Source organism: Nicotiana tomentosiformis, chromosome 8, assembly GCF_000390325.3.
Source record: "Nicotiana tomentosiformis chromosome 8, ASM39032v3, whole genome shotgun sequence".
NCBI classification, from domain to species: Eukaryota; Viridiplantae; Streptophyta; class Magnoliopsida; order Solanales; family Solanaceae; genus Nicotiana; species Nicotiana tomentosiformis.
In genome coordinates, this window is record NC_090819.1 from 146,562,329 (window position 1) to 146,590,230 (window position 27,902).

General features: G+C 37.6%; 1 long non-coding RNA gene across 1 annotated transcript in view; it reads left to right on the top strand.

Annotated features, from left to right (window-relative positions):
* The window catches only part of LOC138897001 (uncharacterized), a 43,632-nt gene extending 16,457 nt beyond the window's left edge, over positions 1–27,175 (top strand). Inside the window, exon 3 of the long non-coding RNA XR_011410716.1 lies at positions 27,079–27,175. This is a non-coding gene — a long non-coding RNA (uncharacterized lncRNA). The remainder of the gene's footprint in view (positions 1–27,078) is intronic.
* The last annotated feature ends 727 nt before the right edge of the window (positions 27,176–27,902 follow it).

Consider the following 27,902-nt stretch of genomic DNA (forward strand, 5'->3'; position numbering starts at 1 on the left):
ACTGTACAAAGGAAGATTTAATTTGGCAGAAAGGAGTGTGTTTGAAATGAAGAGAGGCGTGGAGAACTGATTATCGTGTCAGGTGCAATATGACTTGAGTTCGGAAGGTATTGTTGAACGTACAGTTGATGTCAATAGGGAAAGTGCATACTTATACAAATGGTGGGCGAGCATGAACTCAGGAGAATTTACGGATTTCGTGGCCATTCCACTTAGTGCAGTGTCATTGGGAGATGTCGGTAAGGAATTCCACAAGTGGGTTATCTCCCGTGTGCAGCTAGCAGTGGCATGATGTTGATAAAGCTTTTGCGAGGAATATTACTTGCTACCCGGTAGGAGGTCGCGTGTGTGATTGTGGTTGGCGATTCAGAATGTTCATGAAAATCTTAATAAAAGATTTCGAGAAGTCTGGCGGGTTAATGGTGCGAGATCTTGGTAATTGAGAAGGAGAAATCCTTGCGGGTTCTAATTTTATATAATTGCAGTTTAAGGCTAAGTGGGGGAGTCTGCTATCGACGAGTTGATTGCACGGTTATGTATCGTATTAGTTTCGGTTCAGGGTATATTGGTGAATCAGTTATGATTTGCAGAGGTCGAGATCGAGGATGACTCGGGTAAAGGAATTTCTGGACACAAGTTGTATTACACTCTATGGTTATAGGAGGACCATAAAATAATTGAGTGGTTATTCACGAAGAATGTAGTGTACATGGAACGGGAATGTGCTCGGTTGCATAGGAGTGTGGGTTACTCTTTATTTCCCTTGGGTGTTGGTGTGCTAATGGGGCACAGGTCGTTTCGGTCCGTTTGGTCGGTTAATTCAAGATTTGAGTAGAGTGGATGACTCTCAACAATGGTTCCAATGGATTCAAGATTTATATATATGGCTAGAAAACTGGGAGTTGCATTGAACGGTGTCGAGACTCGTGGCATTTTATATCATTGTGAATTAAGCATTTCATTATCAAGAAGGTGAAGGAAACAGTTTTAGGTTTACATAAGGTCTCATCGGAGTAAGCATTTTGGTTGTGGAATCTTTGGGATACATAAAAAGGGAATTCAGCGGCTTATAAGCCTTAGGCCAGTGTGATTCTATGCTAGAGTTCGTGGGGCAAGTTTTAGTTAAGGATAGTAGTGTTCTAACAAGGAAAAAGTAGCAATTTAAAGGCAATCTGGAAAGAACTTGGAGAAATAGGACAACTTGGTAGTAGGTTAGGTTAGCACAGTAATGGGTATGATCGGTTCTTTGGGTACTTATGACGTGGCTAGTATCTACAGGTGTTTCGTGGCAATGCTCTCGGATTTGGCAACCTGTGTGGCTTGGTGGAGTTAAAGGAATCATTTCAGATAGCTTGGTTATGTGCAAATGGATTTCAAAGTGTTCATGTTGGTTTCTACCATGGTTTGAACCAGATATTTTCTACCGGTGTACGAAACGTGTTATGTGTTATGATTTCCTCCTAGAAAGAAACAAGAAGGAGGTTTCTGACTAATAAGGTATGTAATTTGCTAGTGACTCAGAGTTGATAATGGAATTCTTATGCTTGTCACATGATGGCATAATAGATGTGGTGTGTTGTGCGGGAATATGATTTACATGTACAAGATCACATTTCAATTTTGAAGGGAAGGACATAAATTCTTAGGCAGCATGGACGGTTTCAGATGACTAGGTAAATAATATTACTATTTGGTATGGCTTTATGAGAGTGTACATTTCAGAAGGGGCAACGTGTTTTGATTTATGGGTACTTCGCTGGTATTGCGTCACTCTCGCGGTTGATCGACTGCTAATATTCAAATTTTTGTCAGGTGGCACGGAAGAATTTTTAAAGTATTTCTCGTGGGATGATTATGTATGAGAGAGGTGTTAGGCATTCGGGCAGTGGAGGTGGAATCAAATATGGTGATTCGTGTGTTCTATGGAATTGGAGATTGGGAGTTCTCAAGAGCAGATTGTTTCATGGTTGTGGACTGTAAAGTTGTGGCCGGAGCTAGCCAGATGATAGAATGTGTTATGATTCAGCCATTGTGGACTTCCAGAGGTTATTTATCTATTGGTGGCTGACAAGAGTTGATTTGGGGCCCATTGGTAGGCCCAATTAGGATGTGTATTCTACACCGAACCGGATTGGTTGGATCCATAATGCTATTGTTGAAGGATGTGCCATTCGATTGATGTGAAGCTTATTCGTGTTCTGAAATGATCCGTGAGTTACTCTTCTATGCTACAAGGAGTTGTGATTCATTGGTTACACGCACATATGATGCGGTTCTATTGTGGCCTTATAGCGGAATTTGAGCGAGAATAGTATTGGATATTGCTTGGTTGATGGCGTATTGGTCGTGTTCTTTCGGGTTTTGTGTGGCATGGTCTCGTTTTCTTCTCCGTGGTTATGGTAATGCACTTTGGATACTTGATGTCGAATTGATGGTTATTGATTTTTGTAGGGTGGCTTGAGGTGTTTCATATGGACCAGTATTTGGATAGGGTCGCGTACTACAATAGAGTTATATGGAAATATGATCCTTTGTGTAAGATTCGTATGTTATGGTTCAGCGGTGTATGATGGGTTCTTAGCATTGCGTCGGGGTGGTACTCGTCAATCATGCAGAACGGTTCTCCTGTTTGGGTCATTGTTACGATTGGGGTACATTTAGAATATTGCTATCTGGTACACGGATTGCACGGGTTGTGGCTTTAGATTGCATTGATGTGTTATGTCACTAGAGTGGTCATGATGGATGAGACGAGGTCATTGGGCCTAGAATGGATGCTATCAGATTTGATTGTGGTATAATTGGCTATAGTTCTTGTAGAAGGAACGGGAGCTCCATGACCTGTTGGTCTAATGAATGGTTATGAATTCGGTATGTTTCTTTCATCATCGGTAGTGTACGAAGGTTTTAGAATGAGGTTTTTTCTGATATGAGGTTTATTACCGGCACTGGGTTGATTTGAGCTGATACTGTGATTAGAAATCATTGCTTCGAGCATTCGAGCTATGCGATATTTGCATTTGAGTATTTGAGTTATGGTTACGACTTTTGGTACAGCTTGTTCAGATTTATACGGTATGTAGATGTGAACTTCTGATCATATAGGAAATTTCGGATGTTGAAAATTTGATTCGAAGGCTTGTGGGCTAGGTTGAATTGAGAAATTTCAGTTATGTTATGCTATCGGACCTGTATGGGATAGGGTGACGTGGGATCACCCCCGGGTATGTGCATGGGAAAGTTACACAACGATTTGATGTCTTTTGGAGCAACTCTGGGCACGTTCGAGGACTAACATATGTTTAAGTGGGGGAGGATGTAATGACCCGACCAGTCGTTTTGAACATTTGCACTTCACTAGGTTGTTTGAGTTCATGAGTAGTTCTGTATGATGTACTTTGACTTGTGTGAATCGTCGGTTTTGGTTTGTAGGTATTTTAGAATCGAATTGGAAGAAAGAATTTCATTGTTGAAGCTTTAAATTTGGAGAGTTGATCAAGTTTGACTTTTTAGCATTTGACCTCATATTGGAATTCTGATGGTTCCATTAGCTTCGTTAGGTGATTTTGGAGTTAGGAGTACGTCCGGAATGTGATTTGGAGTTCCGTAGTTGAATTTGGCTTGAATTGGCGAAAGTTGGAATTTCGGCAATTTCGGTCGACAGCGGAAAATTTGATATCGGGGTCTGAATGGAATTCTGGAAGTTGGAGTAGGTTCGTAGTGTCATTTGTGATGTGTGTGCAAAATTTGAGGTCATTCGGACGTGGTTTAGTTGGTTTCGGCATCGATTGTCGAATTTATAAGTTTAGAAGTTCTTAGGCTTGAATCCGAGGCTAATTTGGTATTTTGATGTTGTTTTGAGTGATTCGAAGGTTAGACTAAGTTCATATGATGTTTTAGGATTGGTTGGTATGTTTGGTTGAGGTCCCGGAGGCCTTGGGTGTGTTTCGGGATGAGTTTTGCGCGAGTCCGGGCATTTCTGGAACTCAGGTATGGTTCTGGTGCTTGGAATTTCGCGGACCGCGGCAGAATTTCGCGAACCGCGCTTAGTAGTTCTGCTGATCCGTTGGTCCGACTTCGGAAGCCTATATCTTTCGCCAATAATGTGTAGTTTATCTCCTTGCCTTTACAGCAATCACAACCAGAATTTCTTAAATCCCCAACTTGTTAATCATCATAGCTAATATGTCCTCTTCATAGAAAATATTCATTCCCCACTATTACTAAGTTTGTAACACACACACGAGCCATCGATTTCTTAATGTCGACATTCGTGGTTCCATTCGCCAGGATTTTTTTTATTTTTTTTATTTTTTTCATCATAGTAACACCACTACCTGTAGGCCTTCAACACTTGGCCTTCAATATGACCCCTCTTAAGGATTATCGCTCCCTTCCGACATACTGAATTCACTTGGGCATCATGTCTCAACTTACATAGCCCACTTCATGTTTAGGAATACACTCGAAAAAATATTTCTCTATTCCCTCCAGCTACTTTTGCGCAATAACATTTTCATGTTTATTCACTTTTTTTTTAACTGGTATTCAAGTATTCAAGTTGGTTCATACCCAACCCGAACTTCTAAGACTCATTTGAACCATTGGATTGTTCATTGGCAATTTGTTCGAACAATAATAATCTACCTCTTTAATTTCCACAACAAAAATATTGTACCTCTTTTATTTACAATAAACTTGTAGCTCCAGTACAACCTACTTTATTGCTCTTATACTTTGTCTACTCTTGGAAGATATTGATAAATTCAACTTGTCTTTTCCGTTTCCAGCAGGTAAGATCTCTCTTTCCTTCACCCATCACCTTAAGGTGAAATTACATGTATGGCTCTCCCCCACTTAAGAGTGAGTCCGTTCACAAGCTTCTACGCTTCTTCTATGGACTTTACAAAGTCTTTAAACCATAAGTACACTTGCCCGGTACACTTATGTGTCTACCCTAATGTTAAGGGTCATTTATTTCCCAATCAAGAATCTCTTCTCATAGTCTCCACTTCCGACTGAGTTTGACTCAGATCTCATGATCATCATATTCGTGTTATCTTTTGATTCCGGTGATATGATTGAATCTCTACACTCATCATAGCTCTCTTGGTTCCTTTCCCTTCTTAAATACCATGAAACTTTCAACCCCACAACTCATGTTGCTAAGTATAATCATTCTCCACCTTTACTACAATATTATGATTAACATATTTCTCTTTCTGTATCTGTACAGACCTCATAACTTTACCAACGTGCACACTCATTGATCTTAGTTGAGATACGCATTTGGAGTACAACTCTGTTGTGTTATTCAAGAGTTCATATTTACATATATTTTTCTACAAGTACAACTTCCTTATGCTTATGAGTCCATGCTCGAATATGTCATTAACAAGCACGGCTTCATTAAGCTCTAAGCCGAAGCTCAACCATTTTGAACAAGCACGAATGCTTCACATGAATTCGTATATCATATCTTTATGCAACTTTTAATAATGACTCTTTTTTCAGCAATTATAATGCAAGCAACTCACAACCTATCTTTACATGCCATATAGACTTTCAAACCACTTCTCTGTACGTATTTGTTTTTTTCTCTTTTTCCTTTTCGATCATACCCTTACTACCCATGAATTTTAACATGTGTTTACACAATGAGATCCCCCATATCTAATAGGATATACTTAGCCTAATTTCCACATAACATCTTTAGGATGCATGAGACATCAATACATATATTTAAAACACTTACAATTCGTCAACATTCGAAATATAATATTACTGTTCTCCAGCTCTTTAGCCTTAATTCATTCATGTAATATTTTACAACTCCTCAAAAGTATTACCTAGCCTCATACTTCATTAAACACATTCAACCCCTTTACAATGTAAGAGTTTTAATCAATCCATACTCAGCTGCTCCATTGGCCCATATAAAGCTTTTTGGAGTAAAATCTCGAAACTTCACCTTTCACAAATTTATTAACACCAATGAGACATACCCCGTCTATACAAGTTTAATATCATCCTTTCATGAAAAATTGCCTTATAAATAATTTATCTTACCCGTTTAACCTCTAAGGTCATGTCTTTTATATACTTGGCACCTTGACATGCCATCTACTTATCCATTCTAGTGTCTTTATATCATTGCAATGTATATCAATATTTATTATTAACAATTAATGCCTTGATCACTCAGAAGTGCACTTGATACTCTAGACATGTCGTTGTTAGCTCATGTGACATGGTAATGACTACAACCTGTCATACTAAGTATCCATCTGGCTCACATCAACTTTCAGTATCCATCTATAACAATCTCGGGACTCGAAATTTTTTTAGTCGACTCGAAACTATCATATTCACTCGATTGAACTTTACCTCTCCTTAGATGGCATATTATATTCATGTCATTTTTCCCTAGCAGTCCCAACCATATACCAGGCCACTAGGGTCATGCCCTCAGAAGATGTGATTATTCTTTTTGGTAGCACAAACTTCCTGCAATTCTCGATGTATCGCGATAACGGTCAATGTGATTCCTGTCTTATCTTCCTTCAAGCAGTCATTAGCTCTTGACAAAAAATAAATATATGATTTGTTATTGCATCATTCGATTTGAATCCATTTTATTTTATTTCTTATCTTTTCCCACATATTCATATACAGAGGCACCGACTCTTTCTTGGTGGCTCATCTAGTAGCTAGTGTCATTACTTAAATCTCAAGCATTATGCTCAACACTCTCCTTTGTAAACCCCGCCAGGATGTCAATACATACACATGATTTTCTCCTCACTTCAAGCTTTTAACGCACGATCTAGAGTGAGAATAAAGAAATGAAGCAATCCTACAATGTCCATTTAGCCTTCCCGTTATGGGTGTGGTGTACAACACACCAATAAGGAGAAGACTACTAGACACGATTTCATAGACTTCATAGGACTCGAATTAGAACCTAGTTCTTTGATACCAAGTTCGTCACGACCCAAAATCACGTGACCGGCACTCGGCATACTATCCAACCAGGGTGAACCAAACCGTACAAGAATGTCCATCTATATGCAAAATAAATACATGCGGAAATCTTTTTGAAAACACAATTATTTTAAATGATTAAAATCATACATGAAACAAAGTCTTTAAATCCATTATTTTTCAATAATTGAAAAAAAATACAAAAGAATAACAATATTTATTTCATGCATGACATACGAATAACTCTTGATTACAACTCAAAAAAGAATAACAACTGTCTATAGAATCTCTATGACACAATGATGAAATAAATACTTGGGACAAACCCAACCAAAAGTAAGTAAGATCAACATGAAGGCTCCACAAAATAGAAGTGGTGCCTTGCTATATGCTTCGGAAAGAGAGTCATCACATTGCCCCATCAGCTCATCATGTACCACGTCTCATCCTGAAAATATGTAAAGTAGGTGGAACCCTGGAGAAGGGCCCCTGAGGGCTGAGTACACCACGACGGTACTCAATAAGTGTCACAGACTCTCTCTAACTCAAGTTTCTGGGACAAGACTTTACAAAAATAATGCAACCAACATTCATATAAAACAATAACACTTAAATCAATTCATGCTCTTTATCATTTTAAATGAAAAGACTAGAAAAATATAAATCATGATATAAACTTTTAAAACGTTTATACCAACCCATGATTCTAATAAAATCATGTAAAATCATTTCAACCTCATTAAGTCGTTGAAATCACTTTTGGCTCCTTAGGCCTAAACATAACAAAGTTTGCTTTTATCTTTTCACCGGGAGTACTATACCGACACCGACATAATAAACAACTACTAGGTGATCGACCTAACAATAAGTATTTGACCCTACTTGTCTGGGCGGCTTCCCGTAGTGCCGTACGAGTCGACTTAACCTCATTACTTTAAGTAATGATCATTTGCCCTCTCAATGGGGGACTTTATCCAACAAACCTCAGCTTAGCCTTGGAATGTGTCCCTACACCGGCACGTGTAGTTCTATGGTAACAGACTCAACATTCGAACCAATCTCGGTGGTCTCCACCAGTAACTCCCAAAACATTTGATATTTCAAAAATAGATTCATAGCATATTAGCCTCAAATGATCTATTTTTATCAAATCATTGCTCATGGCCAAACTAAACCATTTGAATAAAATAATCAAAATATGATATTTTTCATGTTAAAGCCTTTAGCAATTTAACATCCATCTTTCAAAGATACAACAAGTGCTATCCATTAATCAAGTTTCAAAAGGAAATACTTTTCATAAAAATACATCTTCAGCAGTCAAATATTTTATATTCTTTCCAATACTTAAGTTTGAATAAAACTTATAACATTTTCCTCAAGCATCGTTTGACATCGAATCTTTAGATACAAGATTTTTCAATTGTAAAACAATAAAACTTTCTTTATGCAATACAACTCCAAATACATGGTGACATCCTTTCCCGCTTGTCCCCACAAGTATGGATGCACATTTACAAACTCACATAATAACTCAAATATGATTTTAGATAAAATCCCTCAAGAAGAATAAGTATTAATCAACTTACCTCAAGTCCAAGCTTCAAAATAATAGTACGACGCTTCAATTCATTTATAACTCTCAAACGTCGCCAACACGCCAATATCTACATTAGACATCCCAAGACATCAAAATATATTCAAATATATGTCGATACCCATTTAAGGTTCACAAGTTAACTATAAGTCTTAAGTAAGCCCAATTCACCCATACATATCCCTTTTATCCTTAGTTGCTTCCATCATTGGCCTTTAAGCCTACTACATGGTATACGATTCAATACTTAATCATGATGAATCTATTTAAGCAGTAGGATCACCAATCATCTTAAGAAGATTCAAAAATTCACTATTCATCTTCTTCTCCATTCAAGAACCCTAACTCAAAATACCCATTTCAAGTACTAGCATAATTATTCAACCAATTGGTACTTTCTCATTCACAATACATTCCAAATACTAAATCTATAGATGTATTTAAGTGTAGGGTAGAGATTTTACCTCTTGTAACTCAAACCCTAACTTGAACCCTTTTGAATGATTCTTGAAGATTAGAGAAATCCCTATGAATTTCAATCCATGTAGATGTTAATAATATCATTAACTAGTGTTAATCCATTATAAAAATATCATAAAACTCACCTTTGATGTGTATTTGGGTTGGGGATGCTCCACCTTCTCTCTAGAACCCAAAACTTAGCCAAAAATGATTTTTTTTCTCTCCCCCCGAATCACCCTATTTTTATAGAAAATAGCCTGCGTAGGCAAATTGCGTAGCCTACGCAGCTTGCCTGTGTAACCTACGCAGATTGGCTACGCAGGCCTATGTAGCCTATGCAACTTGAGTCCTCCCCCTCACTTCCATTTTGTTTTTGCCTACGCAGCCTGCGTAGGCTATGCAAGAAGGCTACGCAGGTCTGCTGGAATCCTTTCCTCCCTCTTAGCTCAATCATTCCAATCTATGCCTTTAATTATACAACTTGAGGATCTTAAATCTATCTTACATTCATGCCTAAGTATTGTAATGATCCTATTACCCTTGTGTAGGTTCGCAAGCACTTCGAGGTCTCGCAAAATATTCTCTTAAGCTCGAGTTTGGCTTAATCTTGTTTGAAAGATTTTTTGGGGCTTTACAAAAACAATGTCAATCGTGGCCTCACGAGCAGTATACTACCAAAAAGGAACACCTTTAACATCAGCTATACAGTTGATACACAATTCATAGAAGGTAACTCTTAGCATTATCGTAGAACACAACTTTATAAATACATGACTATTCAAACAAATGAGGGTACTTCTTCTTCATTTCTTCCTCGCCTTCCCAAGTGGCCTCTTCAATCTGTTGGTTTCGCCATAACACTTTCACGGAGGTAATTTCTTTATTTCTCAACTTTCAAACCTGCCGGTCTAAAATGGCCACCGGCTCCACATCATAAGTCAAATTATCGTCCAACTGCACTGTACTGAAATCCAAAATATGACACGGGTCCCCAACATACTTTCGGAGCATGGACACATGGAACACTGGATGAACACCTGATAGACTAGGTGGCAAGGCAAGTTCATAAGCCACTTCTCCAATTTTCTTAAGCATTTCCAAAGGCCTAATATATCGAGGTCCCAACTTGCCCTTCTTCCCGAACCTCAACATACCCTTCATAGGCAAAATCTTGAGCAGAACCTTCTCCCCCACCATGTAAGCAACATCACGGACCTTCCGGTTGGCATAACTCTTCTGTCTAGACTGCGCCATACGAAGCCGCTCCTAAATCAATTTAACCTTCTCCAAAGCATTCTGAATCAAATCAGTACCCAATAGCCTAGTCTCACCCGGCTCAAACCAACCCACCGGAGACCGACACCGTCTCCCATATAAAGCCTCATACGGAGCCATCTGAATGCTCGATTAATAGCTGTTATTGTAAGCAAAATCTGTCAGTAGCAGAAATTAATCCCAAGAACCCCCGAAATCTATAACACAAGCGCATATCATATCTTTCAATATATGAATAGTGCGCTCGGATAGATCAGATTCCGTCTGAGGGTAAAATGTTGTACTTAGCTAAACCTCTGTACCTAATTCTCATTGTACTGCCCTCCAAAACTGTGATGTAAACTGCGTCCTAAGAGTTGTTCCTAAACCTTCAAATCACTATTCAACCTTACCACGCTCATACTCGGGGGTGATCCCACGTCATCATATTCTATATAGGCGTGACAACACAACATAATTGAAAATCATTAATTTAACCTTAGCCCAAAAACCTTGGAGCCCCATTTCTAACATCCAGAATTCTTTTCAAGACCCGAATCTTACATCCATATACTGTATAAGTCCGAACAAACTGTATCAAGCCATATCCATAACTCATGATGTAATCACATGATATATCACACAACTCGCATACTCGCAACACCATTTCCGATCTCGGTAACTACTCCAAACCAACCAAGTACTATATTAAACCCCACATCCCATATAACACCGTTCCAAAACTTTCGTACACTGCTGATAATAAAAGAAACACGTGGAATCTCATAACCCCTTATCAGATCAACAAGTCATGGAGTTATATCGCCCCAACCAGAACCATAATCACTTTCTAAACCGACTTTCAATGTCATCTTCCCAAATATACCATAATCAAACCTGATAGTACCTATTCTAGGTCCAATGACTATATATTATTAAACATAACTATCCCACAAACATGCCACACCAATCTAATTCAAGCCGCAAACTGCGCAATCCGTGTACCCAAAAATGGAAAATGTTTCAAAGAAGAGAACTGTTTTCCAAAGTTCAATAAGCACTTCTACAACCGAAATGCTATGAGCTCACCATACATGGTAAAACCAAGACACACGAATCTAATAACGGTAACCAGCTCTCCTAGAGCTCACATTAAGATCAACCCACATAGACAACTCACGTGCTATCGTATCAATATCTGGACCCGCACGGGTAACTCACGTGCCAATAATATCAGTATATGGATCCGCACGGACAACTCGCGTGCCAATAACATAATCCGCCTGACATGGTCATAGACCTCCAGTCCAAGCATATCATATAAGAGAAATCAAATAAGTACACATGTTTATGATAAATAAAATAAAATTCACATGCTCCTGGACTGGTATAAATAACACGTCATAGAGTAGGCATGTGCAAGGTGCTCTTTCACAACTCAAATTGGCAAGTGAACGCAGAACTAGTAACTACCCAGTTTATTCAGGGAATTAGCCTCTTTGTAATCTCAAGTATAGCCCAGATAGTTCTCAACAAAGGTATGAATACGAGAAACATCATAATTGTACGCTTAACCATCAACTCTAGGCATACCATAGTCTAAACATTTTCCCGAGTCGGAATACTTGCCCCGATTCCCACACATGGGCTCAAACCTCACATATATATACGCACTCGTAGAGCGTAATCATCACAAAGGCAACTAGGGCCTCCACTGAGTTAAAATAAGATACTCACCTCAAATGGGCCGCAACTCTGAAACAATATGCTTATGAGAACCCCAGTCTCCACATTCATAGAACATAGGAATCACCGTGACTGGTCCCAATTCCAACACTCGAATGACTAACACATCTTTCACGCACGATCATCCCATGAGGAATACTTCCACATTTCCTCCCATGCCACATAGCAATAATTGGAATATCAACAGTCTATTAACCAGGTGAGTATCGCAATACCGATGATACCCGAAAGTCCAAACACAATGCCCCATTTGCAATGCACACCCTTATCAGGGATTACGGAGTAGTTATAATATCCGTCTAAACATCTAAAATTGACCATTCTTTCCATAATTCGTGGTCTTGCTTTCCAAAATGAACTGCCACCTTGTACATGTAAGTCTTAATCCCGCACAACACACCACATCTATTATGCCATCATGTGACAAACATGAGAATCTCATTATTAACTCTGAGTCACCAGTATATTACATACCCGGTTAATTAGAAACCTTCCATTTTCTCTCATCCATGAGGAATTCACAATGCACAACATGTCTCCTACACTGGTGGAAAATATCTAATTCAAACCATAGTAGAAACCATCAAGAACACTTTCAAATCCATTTGCACATAACCAAGCTATCAAAACTGAATTCCTTTAAGTTGACCAAGCCACGCATGTCACCAAACCCAAGAATATTGCCACCGAAACATCTGTAAAGTTACACCGCATCATAATTATCCCAAAAGAACCGAACATACCATTACCATACTGGTCTAGCCTACTACCTAGTTGTCCTATTTTCTTCAAGTTTCTTCTGAATTACACTCAAGTTGACACTTCTCCTTGTTAGAGCACTATGATCCTTACCCAAAGCTCACTACAAGACATCCTAACATAAAATCACACCGCCCTAAGTCCCATAAGCCACTGTATTCTTCTTAAGCACCTACATAAATACCACAACCCAGACACCCACCCTTAAGGACCTTATGTGAATTTAAAATTGTTCATCTTTCCTTTCTTGTACTGAAATGTAGAATCCGTAGTCAAACAGAATTAGCACACGTCCCAATACCATCCAGTGTAAGTAACCGATTCTAGTGATATACAAATTCAAAAAAATTTCAATTGCCACATATACATTTTGAATCTATAAGAATCCTCTCGAGAGTCATCCATTCTGCTCAAATCTAATTTGCTCTGCCCAAACGGGCCGAAAGACACGTGCTCCCTTAGCACACTCAACACTCAAAGAAGTAACCTTGACTTAACACGACCAATCAAATTCATAATTCGTGCACACTACATCCTTCAAAATAATAACTTAATCATTCCATAATTTGTATATTTTCATAAAGTGCAATGTAACCCGTATCCAGGAATTTTCTTACCCGAGTCATCCTCGATCTCCACCTCTGCAAGTCATAACTATCCCGCAAGTATGCCTCAAACCAAAACTAAAATTTAACATATATCCATGAAATTGAATTATCAATAGCATGCTCCCCCACTTGGCTCCAAGCCATACAAAAAAACACTCCATAACTCACAATACCCATACTTTATTACTGCCATAATACTGCAGTCAGTTCAACAAAAATTCTTCTCAAGCTAATGCAACACCCACCATAAAATACCTCAAACATCCGCTAAGTTTGCATTTATTCTCGTGACAGTCAAGTCAACTTTCTCAACAGGATTCAAATTCAAATCTCAACACATACGCCTAGCTGGTAGAAAAGAAACTCTCCACTCAACATTATAAGGAACACACCTACGTAGATTACTTCGCAGGAGATAACCCACCTACTTAGCCTCAAATTGGCATATTGCTATACCCTTTCGCAGCCATAATTACCACAGAATCACTTAATATTTTTGAGTTTGAACTCATTAACACGACATGAAAATCTACTTCGCTACATAATTAAACAGCATGACAGATCCCTCAACGCACTCACAACTCAAGATTGTACGTCACATCATACTTATCATATAGTCATTCAACCGCTCATTGAGCCATAAATTCCACTCATAGGAATACTACCGAACACATAAGTCCAATTGTACAGGTTCTCATAACAGAAACTACCGAGCTTAAGCTGCGGTCTAACTCCGGACTCAAGTCCTCCAGACTGGCCCATCAACAAAACACAGAATAATCAACTCGAACCTCGTTCATGGAATCACAAGCAGCGATACACAGCTGATACTGAGCACTCACATGCGCACACGAATGCATGGAAGGAATTCAAAGAGTTATGTTTGAAGCTGAATCAATTCCGCACATATGAATACAAGAAAGTGAAATTTTCCTAAGGGTTCGGTAGCCTCTCGAAGATAAGAACAGACTTCTCCATACCAATCCGCAAGACTCTACTAAACCTGCTCATGACTCGTGAGACCTATGTAACCTAGGCTCTAATACCAACTTGCCACGACCCAAAATCCTCACCTATCATGATGGCGCCTATCACAATAATAGGCAAGATGACAACCTCAATAAACCGTACTTTCCATTAAGTTTGAAAATATAATATTGAATTTCATAGAAAATCTCATAATTTCGACATAAAAATATATTCCCAAAACCCGGTGTCATTGAGTACATGAGCATCTAAATGATAATAAGTCTGACTGATAAAAACATTGTTTGAAGTAGGCCTGACCTGCCGTCATCACTACTCGATCGAGGTTAGGCTTGGCACTTACTGGTACTAATTGTGGTGTACTCATGCTACTCTTCTGTACATGTTTTCGTGTGCAGATCCAGGTACTTCTTACCAGCCGCATTATCAGTAAATCGAGGCAGCTTTGGAGACTTCAAGGTACATCTGCCGAGTCTGCAGATCTCGGAGTCCCTTTATACTCTTCCCCATGTCCATTATCTTCTGCATTTCTTTTGTTAGACTCTGATGTATAGAGATACTAGGTTTCCTTCTGTAGCTTGTGATTCACGATGTTCCGGATTTTGGGAAAATGTGTACGTCTAGTGTTTTGGTGTCTCAGATCAATTTCTCTAACACGTGGAGGATGTGCGGATAATGTAATTTATTTAATTATGCAACTCCACGGAATCAATTAAGTCACAATTCCTATGATGCACGCTCACACGCCTGTCACCTAGCATGTGCGTCATCTCAAAACAATTCATACAACATGTAATTGAGGGATTCATAGCCTCAAAACCAAGATTGTAAGTGTTACTTACCTCAAACCGTGTAATTCTTTATTCCTATGCCCTTGCCACGAGAATTGGTCTTTGAAAGCCTCGTATCTAGATACAATTAATTTGATTCAGTCAATACCAATTATTGTAATTAATTACATAAAGAAATACTAATTTTCCAATAAAATCCAAAATTAACTCAAAAATTACCCGTGGGACCCACATCTCGGAACCCGACAAGAGTTATAAAATATGAACGCCCATCCAACCACGAGTCCAACTATACAAATTTCATCAAATTCTAACATCAACTCGACCCTAAAAACTTCAATTAAAGTCTTTGAAGATTTCTATTATTTTCAAACCAATCTTTACCTATTTGAACTCAAAACTCTTCCCAAACCTTATTGGTATAAGCATATATAAATAATACTCTTACACCCAATAATCATACCCCTAATCAACCATCTTCTACCCAAATTCGAAAATTGAAAAACTAGGGTATGAAACCTTACCTCTTAGATAAAGAACTTGAGAGATTTCTTGTTGGATTTCAAGGCTTGAGCAAGATTTGATGAACAAGATACTTGAGCTTCTTCCTCTCTCTAGAACACTCTCACTTCTCTCTAAAAATATCAGATTTTAGCTCAAAAATGACTTAACCCCTCTCCCTACCCGGCCTTGGGGGTATTAAATGAGCTCCTACGTGTGCGGCAGTGCACCTGGGCAAATGGCCGCGCATCCGGCCGCGCACCTGAGGCAGAAAGTCTCAACTATGCGCGGCTGCGCATCTGGGTGCGCATATGACATAGGTCCAGTAAAAGGGCCATAACATTCTGTATACATATCCAAATGATGAACGGTTTAATGCGTTAGAAACTAGACTCAAAGAGCTTTAATATGGTAGTTTATACACCATATAACTCTTCATATCTTGAGAATTATGCTCGTTTGAAGTTTGATCTTATTCAAACTTACTTGAAACTTTATCCCATCATATAATTTTCAACTTGACTTAGCCTTAGGACTCTTCTTAGACCCTAAACCATTCTTAATGTACCTCATACATATATTATTATAATCAATTGATATCATTCAAATTACCAGTCTTGTTCATACTCGAATTGATATAAGTAGTACCCGCTAATCTTCTTAATGGTCTTGAAACACTTAAAAATTTTTCGGGGTGTTACATAGAACCTTTGAAAGACAACCAAATGCTCCTAGAAATTCTATAGCTGAAGCCTGATGCTTCATAAATACCAGTTTCTGTAACAAGAAATAGAAGAATAAGGAAATGGTGCAGATTCAAAGCAATGACATCCTGACAATGATGACTTCTTCTAGCCGGACACATGTGGAACAATGTCAATATGATTATGAAGAGATATTTTTTAGACTAAAACTAATATTGGAGACAAATGGTTTATTCTTTCTCTTATGTTGTCGGCACTTTGAAACCATGGATTAGAAGTTTTTGTTTGTTGTAAATTTAATGAAATAGATCTTTTTCGAATGAATATTGGCGTGGTTTCTTACAAACTTTTATTTCATTTATATTTTTTGGGCCGAGTATTAGTATGCTTCAATCAAGTTGAAAATTAAGTGTAATTCTTTAAGTGGCCAAAATAATTTATCTTTTATTGGCAACACAGTAGAACTTTTTAAGCTATAACAAAAGTTAATGAAGATAAATAACGACAAATTTAAAGTAGTTTTAGCTTCCATTACAATTGCCACTAAAAGACATCTGTTATATTGACCACTAATAATAGGTATTTATCGGCAATAACAAAGGCTACTAAAATTATGAGTTAGCATATCTCTAGCATAGTTTTTGGCGGCCATTGGAATCGCCGGTTCACAAATGCCGCTAAATATAACAGCTATTAGCGGCAATTAATAATGTCTTTACCAGCTTTCGGCGAAATTGCCGCTAAAACTTTTAGCGATGCTGGATACAATGGTGAATAATTACCGGTAAAAGTTTTAGCGGCAATATAAAGGAGAATTTTATTGCCGTTAAAGACCATTGTTGTCGTAGTGCCAGTCCCATGGTTGTTTCTAAAAATTTCGCCGATGCCCCATTTCTTATACTTACCCTTGAAGGCACAATCGATGTTGAGCTTAAGGGAAACTGTTGCGGGCGGGTGCCACTTTATTATGATGGTTAAAGTAGGAGGGCTGTAACGAGAAGAGTTTGTACAATATATGAACTCTTTGTAGCGCATGATAACCATATCTAGAGACAATTAGTTGCATAGGTTGTTAAACGAGTTATTATATTTATTAAGCCAAAGATGCCAAATAGCAAATGGGAAGAATTCTTCCCGTGGGATTCCTAAATGATCTATAGTTATGTTTGTGTTTTTTAATAAGGTGAGCCAGTGCTCAGAATTCTGATTTAAAGGAAGAAAGTTTAGGAGCACATCACTCCAAATTTTCATGGCTATAGGACATTCAAGGAAAATATGAGTAATTGTCTCCTCAGCCCCTTTATAAATTGAGCAAGTAATGTCGATGTTGATGCCAATGTGATGGAGATATTGCTTTGTGGGAAGTCGATTATGGGACCATTTCCAAAGAAGGTATTTGATCTTATGGAGTGTTTTTAGTTTCCAAATCCAGTAGAACTTATAGTTAGTAGGTGTGGGAGTGGATATTAGTTTGTAGGTAGAGCTCGTAGAAAATGTACAGTTTGAAGTATAGGCCCAAGTTGGGATATCTCTAGTATTATTGGTAGTGGCACGATTAATGGAAAAAATTATGTTCTTTATATCTGGAGCAAGTACAAAGGACAGTTTGGAGAGATCCCAATGATAAAAAAAAACAAAGGTCCTTGATTTTAAAGGTTAGGTCAGATTGATTCAGCGGCCCTTAGATGAAAGTATTTAGAGGTGGGAGCTAGGTATCCACGCGGAGAACCAGCAACTAATATTTTTTGGACTACAGGTTTTCCAACCTGTCAGAATGTTGTTCCAGTTGAAAGAGTGAGGGGTGAGATTTTTCTTATACTTGTATTGGCTAATTAGTGTGGCAGACCATATGGAACTTAGGTTGATGATTAGTCTCCAAGAGAGACTGGCAAGCGAGACCATATTTTTATCAGCTACTTTACTAAGTCATAGGCCCCCAACTTGTTTGGGTTGAGTGACATTGGTCCATTTTGATGTAATGAATTTTCTTTTTCAGAGTGGTAGAGCCCCAGATAAAATCTCTTTAGATTTTGTCAATTTACTTGAGTGTGAAGGAGGGGAAGGAGGTATTGCATTGAATGGTTTGGGATAGAGTTAAAAGTTGATCTAGCTAGGGTTGTTCTCCCCACAATTGAAAGAAAGTTTATTTTTCAACTAGTAAGCTTAGAGCTCATGTTGTCAATGATGTACTGTAAGTGAGAGACCTTACATTTACGTGCGAGAATAGGGAATCTCAAGTATTTACCAAAATTATCACTGATTTTAATGCTGAAGATATTCGCGAGGTGTGTTTTGGTTTGAGTGTCATAATTCTGGGAAAAGATGATTTTGGATTTGGTATTATTGATTTTTTGTCCAGATATTTGAGAAAAGAAAAGAAGGCTTCGCTTTATTGTGTGGATTGACTTTAAGTTGGCATTAGCTGAAAGAGTTAAGTCATCCGCATAGAATAGATGAGAAAATGATAGTACAGTGGGATTGAGTTTGATTGGATCCCAGAGTCTAATATTCACCTACTGGTTTATATATTTGGATAGCAATTCCATACAAAGTATAAAAAGGTATGGTGACATTGGATCGCCTTGTCGTATACCTCTAGATGAATGAAAAAATTTATTTTGGACCCGTTAACCAAAATAGCAATTCTAGATGTACTGATGCAGCTCAAGATAAGCTTGGTGATTCGTAGGGGAAACTTAAAGAAGAGAAGAGCAGGGTAAATGAAGGACCATTCAAGCAGCCTTTTTCAGATCGATCTTTAAAAGGACTTTTTCTCGGCGACCCTTAAATTTTTTAAAATGGTTAACGATTTCTTGAATAATAATGGTGTTGTCTCTAGTTCTTCTGCCTTTGAGGAAATAAGATTGATAGGGCTCGATTAGCCTATCAAGGTAGGGCTTAATTCTGTTAACAATAAGTTTTGTAATAACCTTGTAGATAGTGTTGCAAAGTCCTATAGAGCAAACATTATTGAGGTTGTACGCATTATGAAACTTTGGAATGAGGTAGATATAGGTGGAGTTTAGAGTTTTCGGAATTGAGAGATTCTTAAAATTATCGTGGCAAAAAGTTAAAACAGAATTTCTAACTACATACCAATAATTTTGGTAAAAAAAGGGTGGATTCCATCGGGGGTCGGGGCCTTAAAAGGTTTAAATGAAAATATAGCACATGTAACTTCAAAGTCTTTTAATGGGCAATCCAATTCCGAGAGATCTATGTTTTCGAAGCAAGTTTATGAATTGAGGATATTTTCAAAAGGCGTATCTATATGGTAAGTTTGGAAAGCTTTTTGGAAAAAATCAGTAGTGTGATTGAGGATTTGTGCTGGACCAGTTGCCATCACTATTTTTGAAAAAAGAGATACTATTTTTTCTTCTACGATTCACTATATTTAGGTGGAAGAATTTTGTATTAGCATCCCCATCGTTAAGCCAATTAATACGAGATCGAATTTTCCAATAGTCTTCCTCTATTTTCAAGATGTTGTTATATTCAAATATAAGATCATTTTCCAGAAGATATAGAAAATGGCTAGTGGGATATTTCGGGGAGGATTGAATAGAGTCTCGCAAAAATTTTATTTTTCTTCCTATTAATATTACCAAAGTTAGACTTTGCCCAGTGTAAAACCCTATGTTGGAAATAGTCAGTGGCTTCAAGGAGTTGTCTCTCATGCCAAGAGTCTTCGACAATAGTGTCAAATTCATGGTGATAACACCAAAAGATTTTGAGCCTAAAGAGTGTCTTACTAAGGGGAGGGGCATGCTTGGTGAATTGGAGAAGTAGAAGGGTATGATCTAAGTAAGTTCTAGGTAGATGAGTGATAGACGCATCAGAGTATTGGTCGAACCACAAAGTGTTAGCAAGACATCTATCTATTCGCTCTAGGATTAGACCATTGGAGTTAACTGTACGGTTAGTCCAGGTATAGTTCGTTCCTTTAAAGCCTAGGTCTATTAGGTTACAGTAATTCACACATGACCAAAAGCATGAGGAACGTTGAGAGTTAATAGTTCTACCACCCCATTTTTCATTTTGAGAGAGAATTTCATTAAAATCCTCACATACTAGCCAAGGGCCTTGATAAGTATCCGCTATGGCGCAAAGTCTATTCCAAAGATTACTACGAAGATTAAGAGAAGTACTGGCATATATAATACTAATAAGACTAGGGGGATGGATAGGAGATACCTGGAGTATTGTATGGATTTCTTGATGGGATTTGCTTATGAGATTGATTGTAACTAAATTCCCGAACCAAAAAATAACTATTCCTCAAGCAAAGCCTACAGCTGGAACCTCGAGCATATCAGAGAAGTGGAACTCATCACAGAGAGAGGTATGATCAGTCATTTTGGTTTCCAACAGTACAACCATGTCAGGGTTATGAATATTAAGATGTTCCCTAAAATTTCTTTTAAAATCATCATTGTTCACACCTCTAATATTCCAGACTACAAGACTCATTGACCTATTCATTAGGAGATGATTGATGTTGAGATTATTGTTCCCTATCCCCTCCTGTCAGAGTTAAGTGAATTTCCTCGGAGATGGGCTTAGTACTACTACGAAGTTCCCTGTCGCTTCTAGGATTGGAGGTCGGATGTCGATGGAGCATTTGTAGAGGGCCATTGGGTACTTGAATATGTATTTTCTGTCCTCCATCTCTTGGAATAACATGAGAGATGCTTCTATGATGCTTGAAATTTTGGTAAATGATCCTCTAATCCGTGGAATGATTATTTCCTCTACCATCTCTTCTAATATCTCTTGATCCTCTTGTTCTTTCTCTTTGTGAGGGTGTTGTTGGTTGTGGATATCCAGTGGGATCGAATTGTGTTGTGGGATTAGCTGCCATGGGTAAAACATTGGGTGGTCCGTCACTTGATTGACATGAGTGAAGAAGGGGAGTTGATATAGTAACTCCATGTTGTTGAGAGGGTTGAAGTTGTGCAAGAAATTCCAGTGTGCTTGCATATTGTGAAAGAGGACAAGAGGTATAGCTGGGGCTAATGGATCGATAATGTTGGCCAGCCACATGTGATTTATGTAATTCCCCATTGCTAGGGCCATTCATTCAGAGATTAGTTGTGCTAGGAAGTTTGGATTTTGTAGAACAATCCATACTTCCTGACCATTGATGATCATCGAGAAGAAGGCTGCATGTCCTTGTAGCCCCTGTTCTATCCAAGTTTGTGGGTCTTGACAGTGGTGGATCCAGGGTTTTAAGGTCGTGGGTGCTCACTTTATTTTAATATAAAGGTGCAAACAACCATATAGTATAAGTACAAATTATTCGAATGGGGCCGTGAAAAAAGTTAATGAGAAAAATACTATTACTATTGTCATTACCAAAAATGACTTCTAGCCACAAGTCACAATAATAATGTTATCATTACAAAAAAAGACTTCTAGTCATAACTCACAACTGTGCTCGATGACTTTTCTAAGGTTGAAAATGATGAATAATAGCATCATTGCTGATACTTGCAAATATCTTACGCTCTACATAGCAAATTAAATAATTATTTAAAAATTCATCACCGATGTTGTTATGAAGTTCATTTTTGATGTAGTTCATGGATGATAAATCTCGTTCCACATAAGTTGTAGCAACAAGAAGAATGGGAGTTAACTTGATAAGCAAATAAGCAAGCAGCCAAGTTTGATGCAGATCTGACTTAACCAACACTTTAGCAAGGTCACTAATTCCTTCATACCAAAAAACCTTTTGTCAATACCACGGGCATAAACTATAAAACTATCAAGCTGACAACTGAGATCTCGAAGCTTGCTGCTATCAAACTCATTCGGATAATATTCAACCAACCTCATTAACCTATTCTTATCAAAATTACCAAATGAATTAACTGGATTTAAACTAGCCATATCGTGGAGTAAGTCAGTACTTACAACATTAAAGCAACGGTTAAGCTCTTTAAAATGCAAATCTATAACACCATAAAAATGTTCAACAAGTAAATGATGAGAATATGTAACATCAAGAGCTCTACGCTTCGACTTCCCAGGAAAGTAGAGAGTATCCATCTTTGGAATCATTATATCATGTTTATCACAGAAAGAAGAGACATCTTTCATCAAAGATTCAAATTCACTATTCCTCATCGTTTGTAATCGTTGCTTTGTAAGAGCAAGGACTCCCATAGCATTGACAATATCTTGATCCATCCTTTGTAATGCACAACTCAACTCATCTGTCATTATTAGAACTTTTAACATCAAGTGTATAAAAACAAAATCAAATTCCTTAATCTTACCTATAAGATTTTCAGCAACAATTCTATCGACATAGTTTGGACACTCACGTGCAGTAAATTCAACAACATAAATAATTGATGGAAATAGGATAATAAGGTTATCCAATGTTTTATAATGAGAACCCCAACGAGTATCACCTGCTCGTTGAAGCCCACGTTTCTTGATTTAATCCTCGTCCAGTAAGCATTTCACCTGATTTGAGCAACTCCTCTAACTTTTCAACTTGATGTTCTCGAAGCAAATCCCTGCTCTTAAAAGATGCTCCAACAATATTTAAGACATTAACAACTATACAAAAAAAGTCATCTACATCTGAATGCTTCTTTGCAAGAGCCATAAGTGTTAATTGTAATTGGTGAGCAAAATAGTGAATGCAATATGCTGATGGAGACTCATTCATAATCAAAGTCATAATACCATTTAGCTCTCCCTGCATGTTACTATACATATCATAACCTTGCCCACGTATTTGCGTTGGACTTATTGAGTGATCAGAAAGAAAGGAGCAGATTGCCTTTTTTAATGACATAGTTGATGTATTACTAACATGCACAATACCAACAAATCTCTCTATTACTTCGCCTTCCTTGTTAACATATCTCAAAACAAGTGCCATTTGCTCCTTGTGTGATATATCTTTTGATTCATCAACTAGTATCCCAAAAAAATCCCCATCCAGGTCTTCAATGATAGCTTTGATTGTTTCTTTAGCACAAGTATCTACAACATCTTTTTGAATACTTGGAGAACACATCACTTCATTCTTTGGAGAATTTTCTAATATAATGCTTCCAACATCCCGATCAATATCTCCATACCATTGCAAAAGCTCGAGAAAGATACCTCTGTTTGTAGAAGATTGACTCTTATCATGCCCAGAATAGAAAATCTAGTCTCAAAAGAAATCTTGCCACATCGATTGAAGCACTCAATCGATGTCGAAAATCACTTTTTTCTTTCTCGGTTTGTTTGTCAAAAGAAGTGCGAATTGATTGTGATTGATTTATTAAATCAAGCATCCTGTTGAAACACTTATTGTGGATGCTATTTACTTCTCCAACATGAACTTTAAATCTTTCAATAGCCTTATTTCAAGCTTTAAAGCCATTTTTTGTAAAAGCATCTACCGTATTTCCATGACTTTCATGTTCATTTTAAAAAAAATAGCAACACAAACAATATGCAATATCTTTTGATATACTGTAGTCCAACCACTTAGAATGTTGACCCTTAAACCAACCAGGACAAAACTGACGCATTATCTTCCCAAATTTAGTTTTAGGAAAATCATGATTCACGGGCTGGCAAGGCTTTTTTGAATATAATGTCTCCTAACTTCATCACGTATATTAGAGTTGTATTATGTAATATGTTTTTTTATCTCCCGGATCAACGTTGAGAGATTCTAAATAAAGATCATAAAGAAATGTGCCCCTCTGAATTTCCGGAGCTATGGATGACGCAATAGATGGATGGGTAGAACTAGAACTTGGTTGCCCAACATTCGTTCTTGTGACAAACCTATCCAACTCGATTCACAAAGATTGATGAAATATTCCTACATAATAAGATTCAATTTTACCTAAAATTCAATTCAAATAATTCAACTAAAACCTATTGGGGAACTCATGCCCCTATATAACAATACAAATAATAAGGCAATAACAACATATTTAACACATTGAACTGAAAAATTGATCACATTTTTTTATAACTAAATATATCAGAAATATTATTCTTTCGGAAGATAAGATGAAAACTTACAAATTTTTGAAGCAATGATCCAATGGGATAAATTTATCAATCGCATAAACTGATGCTAATAACTTTCATTTATCCCAAAAAATTCAGTTTTGAAATTAAGTAAATCAGAAAAAGAGATAAATTTATTTTTCATGTTTATTTGCCACAAAATAGTTACAAAATTCATTAAAAAATATTAATGATTCTATTTTACAAAGCATAAGTAATAAGAATTATAATTTATAAAACCAACTATCTTCGATAGAATATTACTATTTATACCCAAAATCTCTAGCTTTAATCAAAATACCAAATACTATTATCTTGTTCCTTGTGTTTTAACTTTGAGACGGGGAGGTCAAGAAAACTTGTTAATCATTGTGTATACTGTGATTTCTTTACTGTGAAAGGTAAGTTATAAGTCATCATTAAAAAGGATTAGAAAACAAGGGAGTCAACGCTTTATATAATAAGGAAAAGTATTTTTTTTGGAAAAATAGATGCTGCAAGCGGGAATCAATCTCGCAACATCGGAATAACAAGCGGCTTAACTTCAAGCTCCAAACCAAAGTACCCATTAAACTTCTTGGTTAATGGATGCTTGCCCAAATATTATATCAGTGTTCATAAAATCTTTATATAAGTATACAGAGTCTCAGTCGAGGTCAGTGGGTGCTGCAGCACCCAGAACCTTACGCGTGGATCCGCCCCTGGGTCTTGGTTGGGAGTCGGGGGTGGTGATACAAAAGTTGGGGGATGAAACGGAATTTTGTGGTGGGAAAGGTGGAAAATGAGCCACCGTTTTCCTTAGAAGGGAGTTTGATAGAATTCTGGCTTTGTTGAGGTTGGTCTGGATGTTGTTCATGATTTTTCGAAGGGGAAGATATAGATGTTGTGGTTGAGTGAATAGTTGTTAATGATTCCAAATCTAATGGAGAAGATTTTGCATGCATGAGATAAGGGGAATATTAGGGAGGAGGATTTTCGGTGATCGGAGGGAGTGTTATCATTGACACTTGGCTGATTTCCTTTGACAAATGTTGTTGTAATATTTGGTTAGAAGGAGATGCAGCTTACAAGTTATCTGTATAGGTAGGGTGATTAGTTGGCTAGTAGATTAGGGTTTAAGTAATTGCATGTTTTTGAGTCTCCACATGCACATTCGTTAGTGGCTGCGCTTTTAAAGGCTATGGATTGCTTTGGAGTCCTCGAAAGAGACGTGTACGTAGAATGTTTGTTGTAACGATCCGACTTGTTATTTTGATAACTTACGTTTCGTTTAATGATTTAAGGTTTCGAGCAATTTCGTAATATGTATTTTGACTTGCGTGTGCGGTCGAGTTTGACTTTTGGAAGGTTTAGAATTAAATTGGAAAAATAATCCTTATTTTTGAAGCTTAAATGAAAAAAGTTGACTGAAGATTTACTTTTAAGCAAACGACTCCGGAATAGAATTTTGATGATGTCAATAGCTTCGTATGGTTATTTCGGACTTAGGTGTATGCCCGAATTTGGATTTGGAAGTCCATAGGACAATTTGATGCATTTTGGCGAAAGTTGGAAAATGGAAGATTATTAGAAAGTTTGACCGGGAGTTGACTTTATTGATATCAGGGCCGAAATTTGATTCCGGAAATTGGAATAGCTCCATTACGTCATTTATGACTTGTGCGCAAAATTTGAAGTCATTCCGGATTGATTTGATACGTTTCTGCGCCAATTATAGAAGTTGGAAGATTTGAAAACTCATAATTCGATTCGAGGCGCGATTCATAAATTCGACGTGGTTTGACGTGGTGTGAGGCCTCGACTAAGTTCGTGTTGTACTTTGGGACGTATTGGTATATTTGGTTAAGGTATCGAGGGCCTCGGGTGAATTCCGGATGGTTAACAGATTGATTTTTGGACTTGAAGAAGCTGCTGGAAATCTGCTGCTGGTGTTCTCGCTGCTGCGGATGCTTCATCGCAGAAGCAATCTCGCAGAAGCAACATTGGACAGACTGGGCATAAGTCGCAGGTGCAACGCATTTTACGCATCTGCATGACCGCAAAAGCGCAAGAGGGAACGCAGAAGTGGCTCGTCCGCAGGTGCGCGTATGGCCTTCGCAAAAGCGCTCGCGCAGAAGCGGAAATTCGTCCGCAGATGTGAGGCCTCAGCTGGGCAGTGCACTCCGCAGATGCGCAAATATGTCTGCAGAAGCCGAAACTAGGCAGTGTTAAGGACCCAAAAATGGTCATTTCTTTATTTTCGATTGGGATTTTTGGAGCTCGGTTCTTGGGTGATTTTGAGGATTTCTTCACGACTTCGACTGGGGTAAGTGTTCTACATTCAAAAGTAATTATATTTCATAAATCCATGGTTATATTCATCGTTTAATTTGAGTTTTAATGGAGAAAATCAAGATTTTTGCAAAAAAACTTTTCAAGAACAAAAATTTAAGATTTGGAGGTCGCGTTGTTATCGGAATTTGATAAAATTAGTATGGTTGGACTCGTATCGGAATGAGTGTTCGAATTTCGTGCAAATTCTATTGGGTTCTTAGAGACATGCCCCGTTTTAACCTTTGGTTGACTTTTAATATAAAATTTTAAGTCGATGTTTTATTATCCAGAATTATTTTCGATGAATTTTAATGAAGTTATGCAATTAATTTGGATAGATTTGAGTTGCCCGGAGGTCAATTCAAGCAAGAAGGTTATTTTGGAATATCAGCATAACTTCAAAAAGATAAGTATCTTACCTAACCTTTAGTGAAAAAATTACCCCTTAGGCATTGAGTTATATGTGCCATTTTGTGTAATGTGAAAGCCGTGTACGCGAGGTGACGAGTACATACTCAGGATTATATGTATAAATTTTATTGGTTTAAAGTCATAGACATTTTTAAGTCTTAAATTAGAAATTTCTGGCACTTATTAAATCCTTATTTGCCATGCCTCGTTTCTTGTTTGTCGAATGTGTTTTATATGATAAATTGGTGTGATTGCTACTTTGATTTTTATGTGAATTTCGTATGCTTGTTGGGTTTATATTTTCTGGAAATAATTACATTATAACTTTTTCATCTGCAAATAATTAATTAAATAAGTTTAGATTGAGACGTTAATATAATTATTAGAAATTTTGGATTAAAAAGGAGGTTGTTCTTGCTGAGTTATTTTTCCATTTTTGCTGTTGCATATTTACTTTGGGACTACGAGGCGGTACCTGGGGAGATCCCCCTGTTGCATATTTACTTTGGGACTATGAGGCGGTACCTCGGGATATCCCCCTGTTTGCATATTTACTTTTGGGACTACGAGACAGTACCTCAGGAGATCCTCCTGTTTGCATATTTACTTTTGGGACTACGAGGCGGTACCTCGGGAGATCCCCCTGCTGCATATTTACTTTTGGGACTACGAGGCGGTACCTCGGGAGCTCCCCCTATTTGCATATTTACTTTTTGGACTATGAGGCGGTACCTCGTGAAATTCCCCTGTT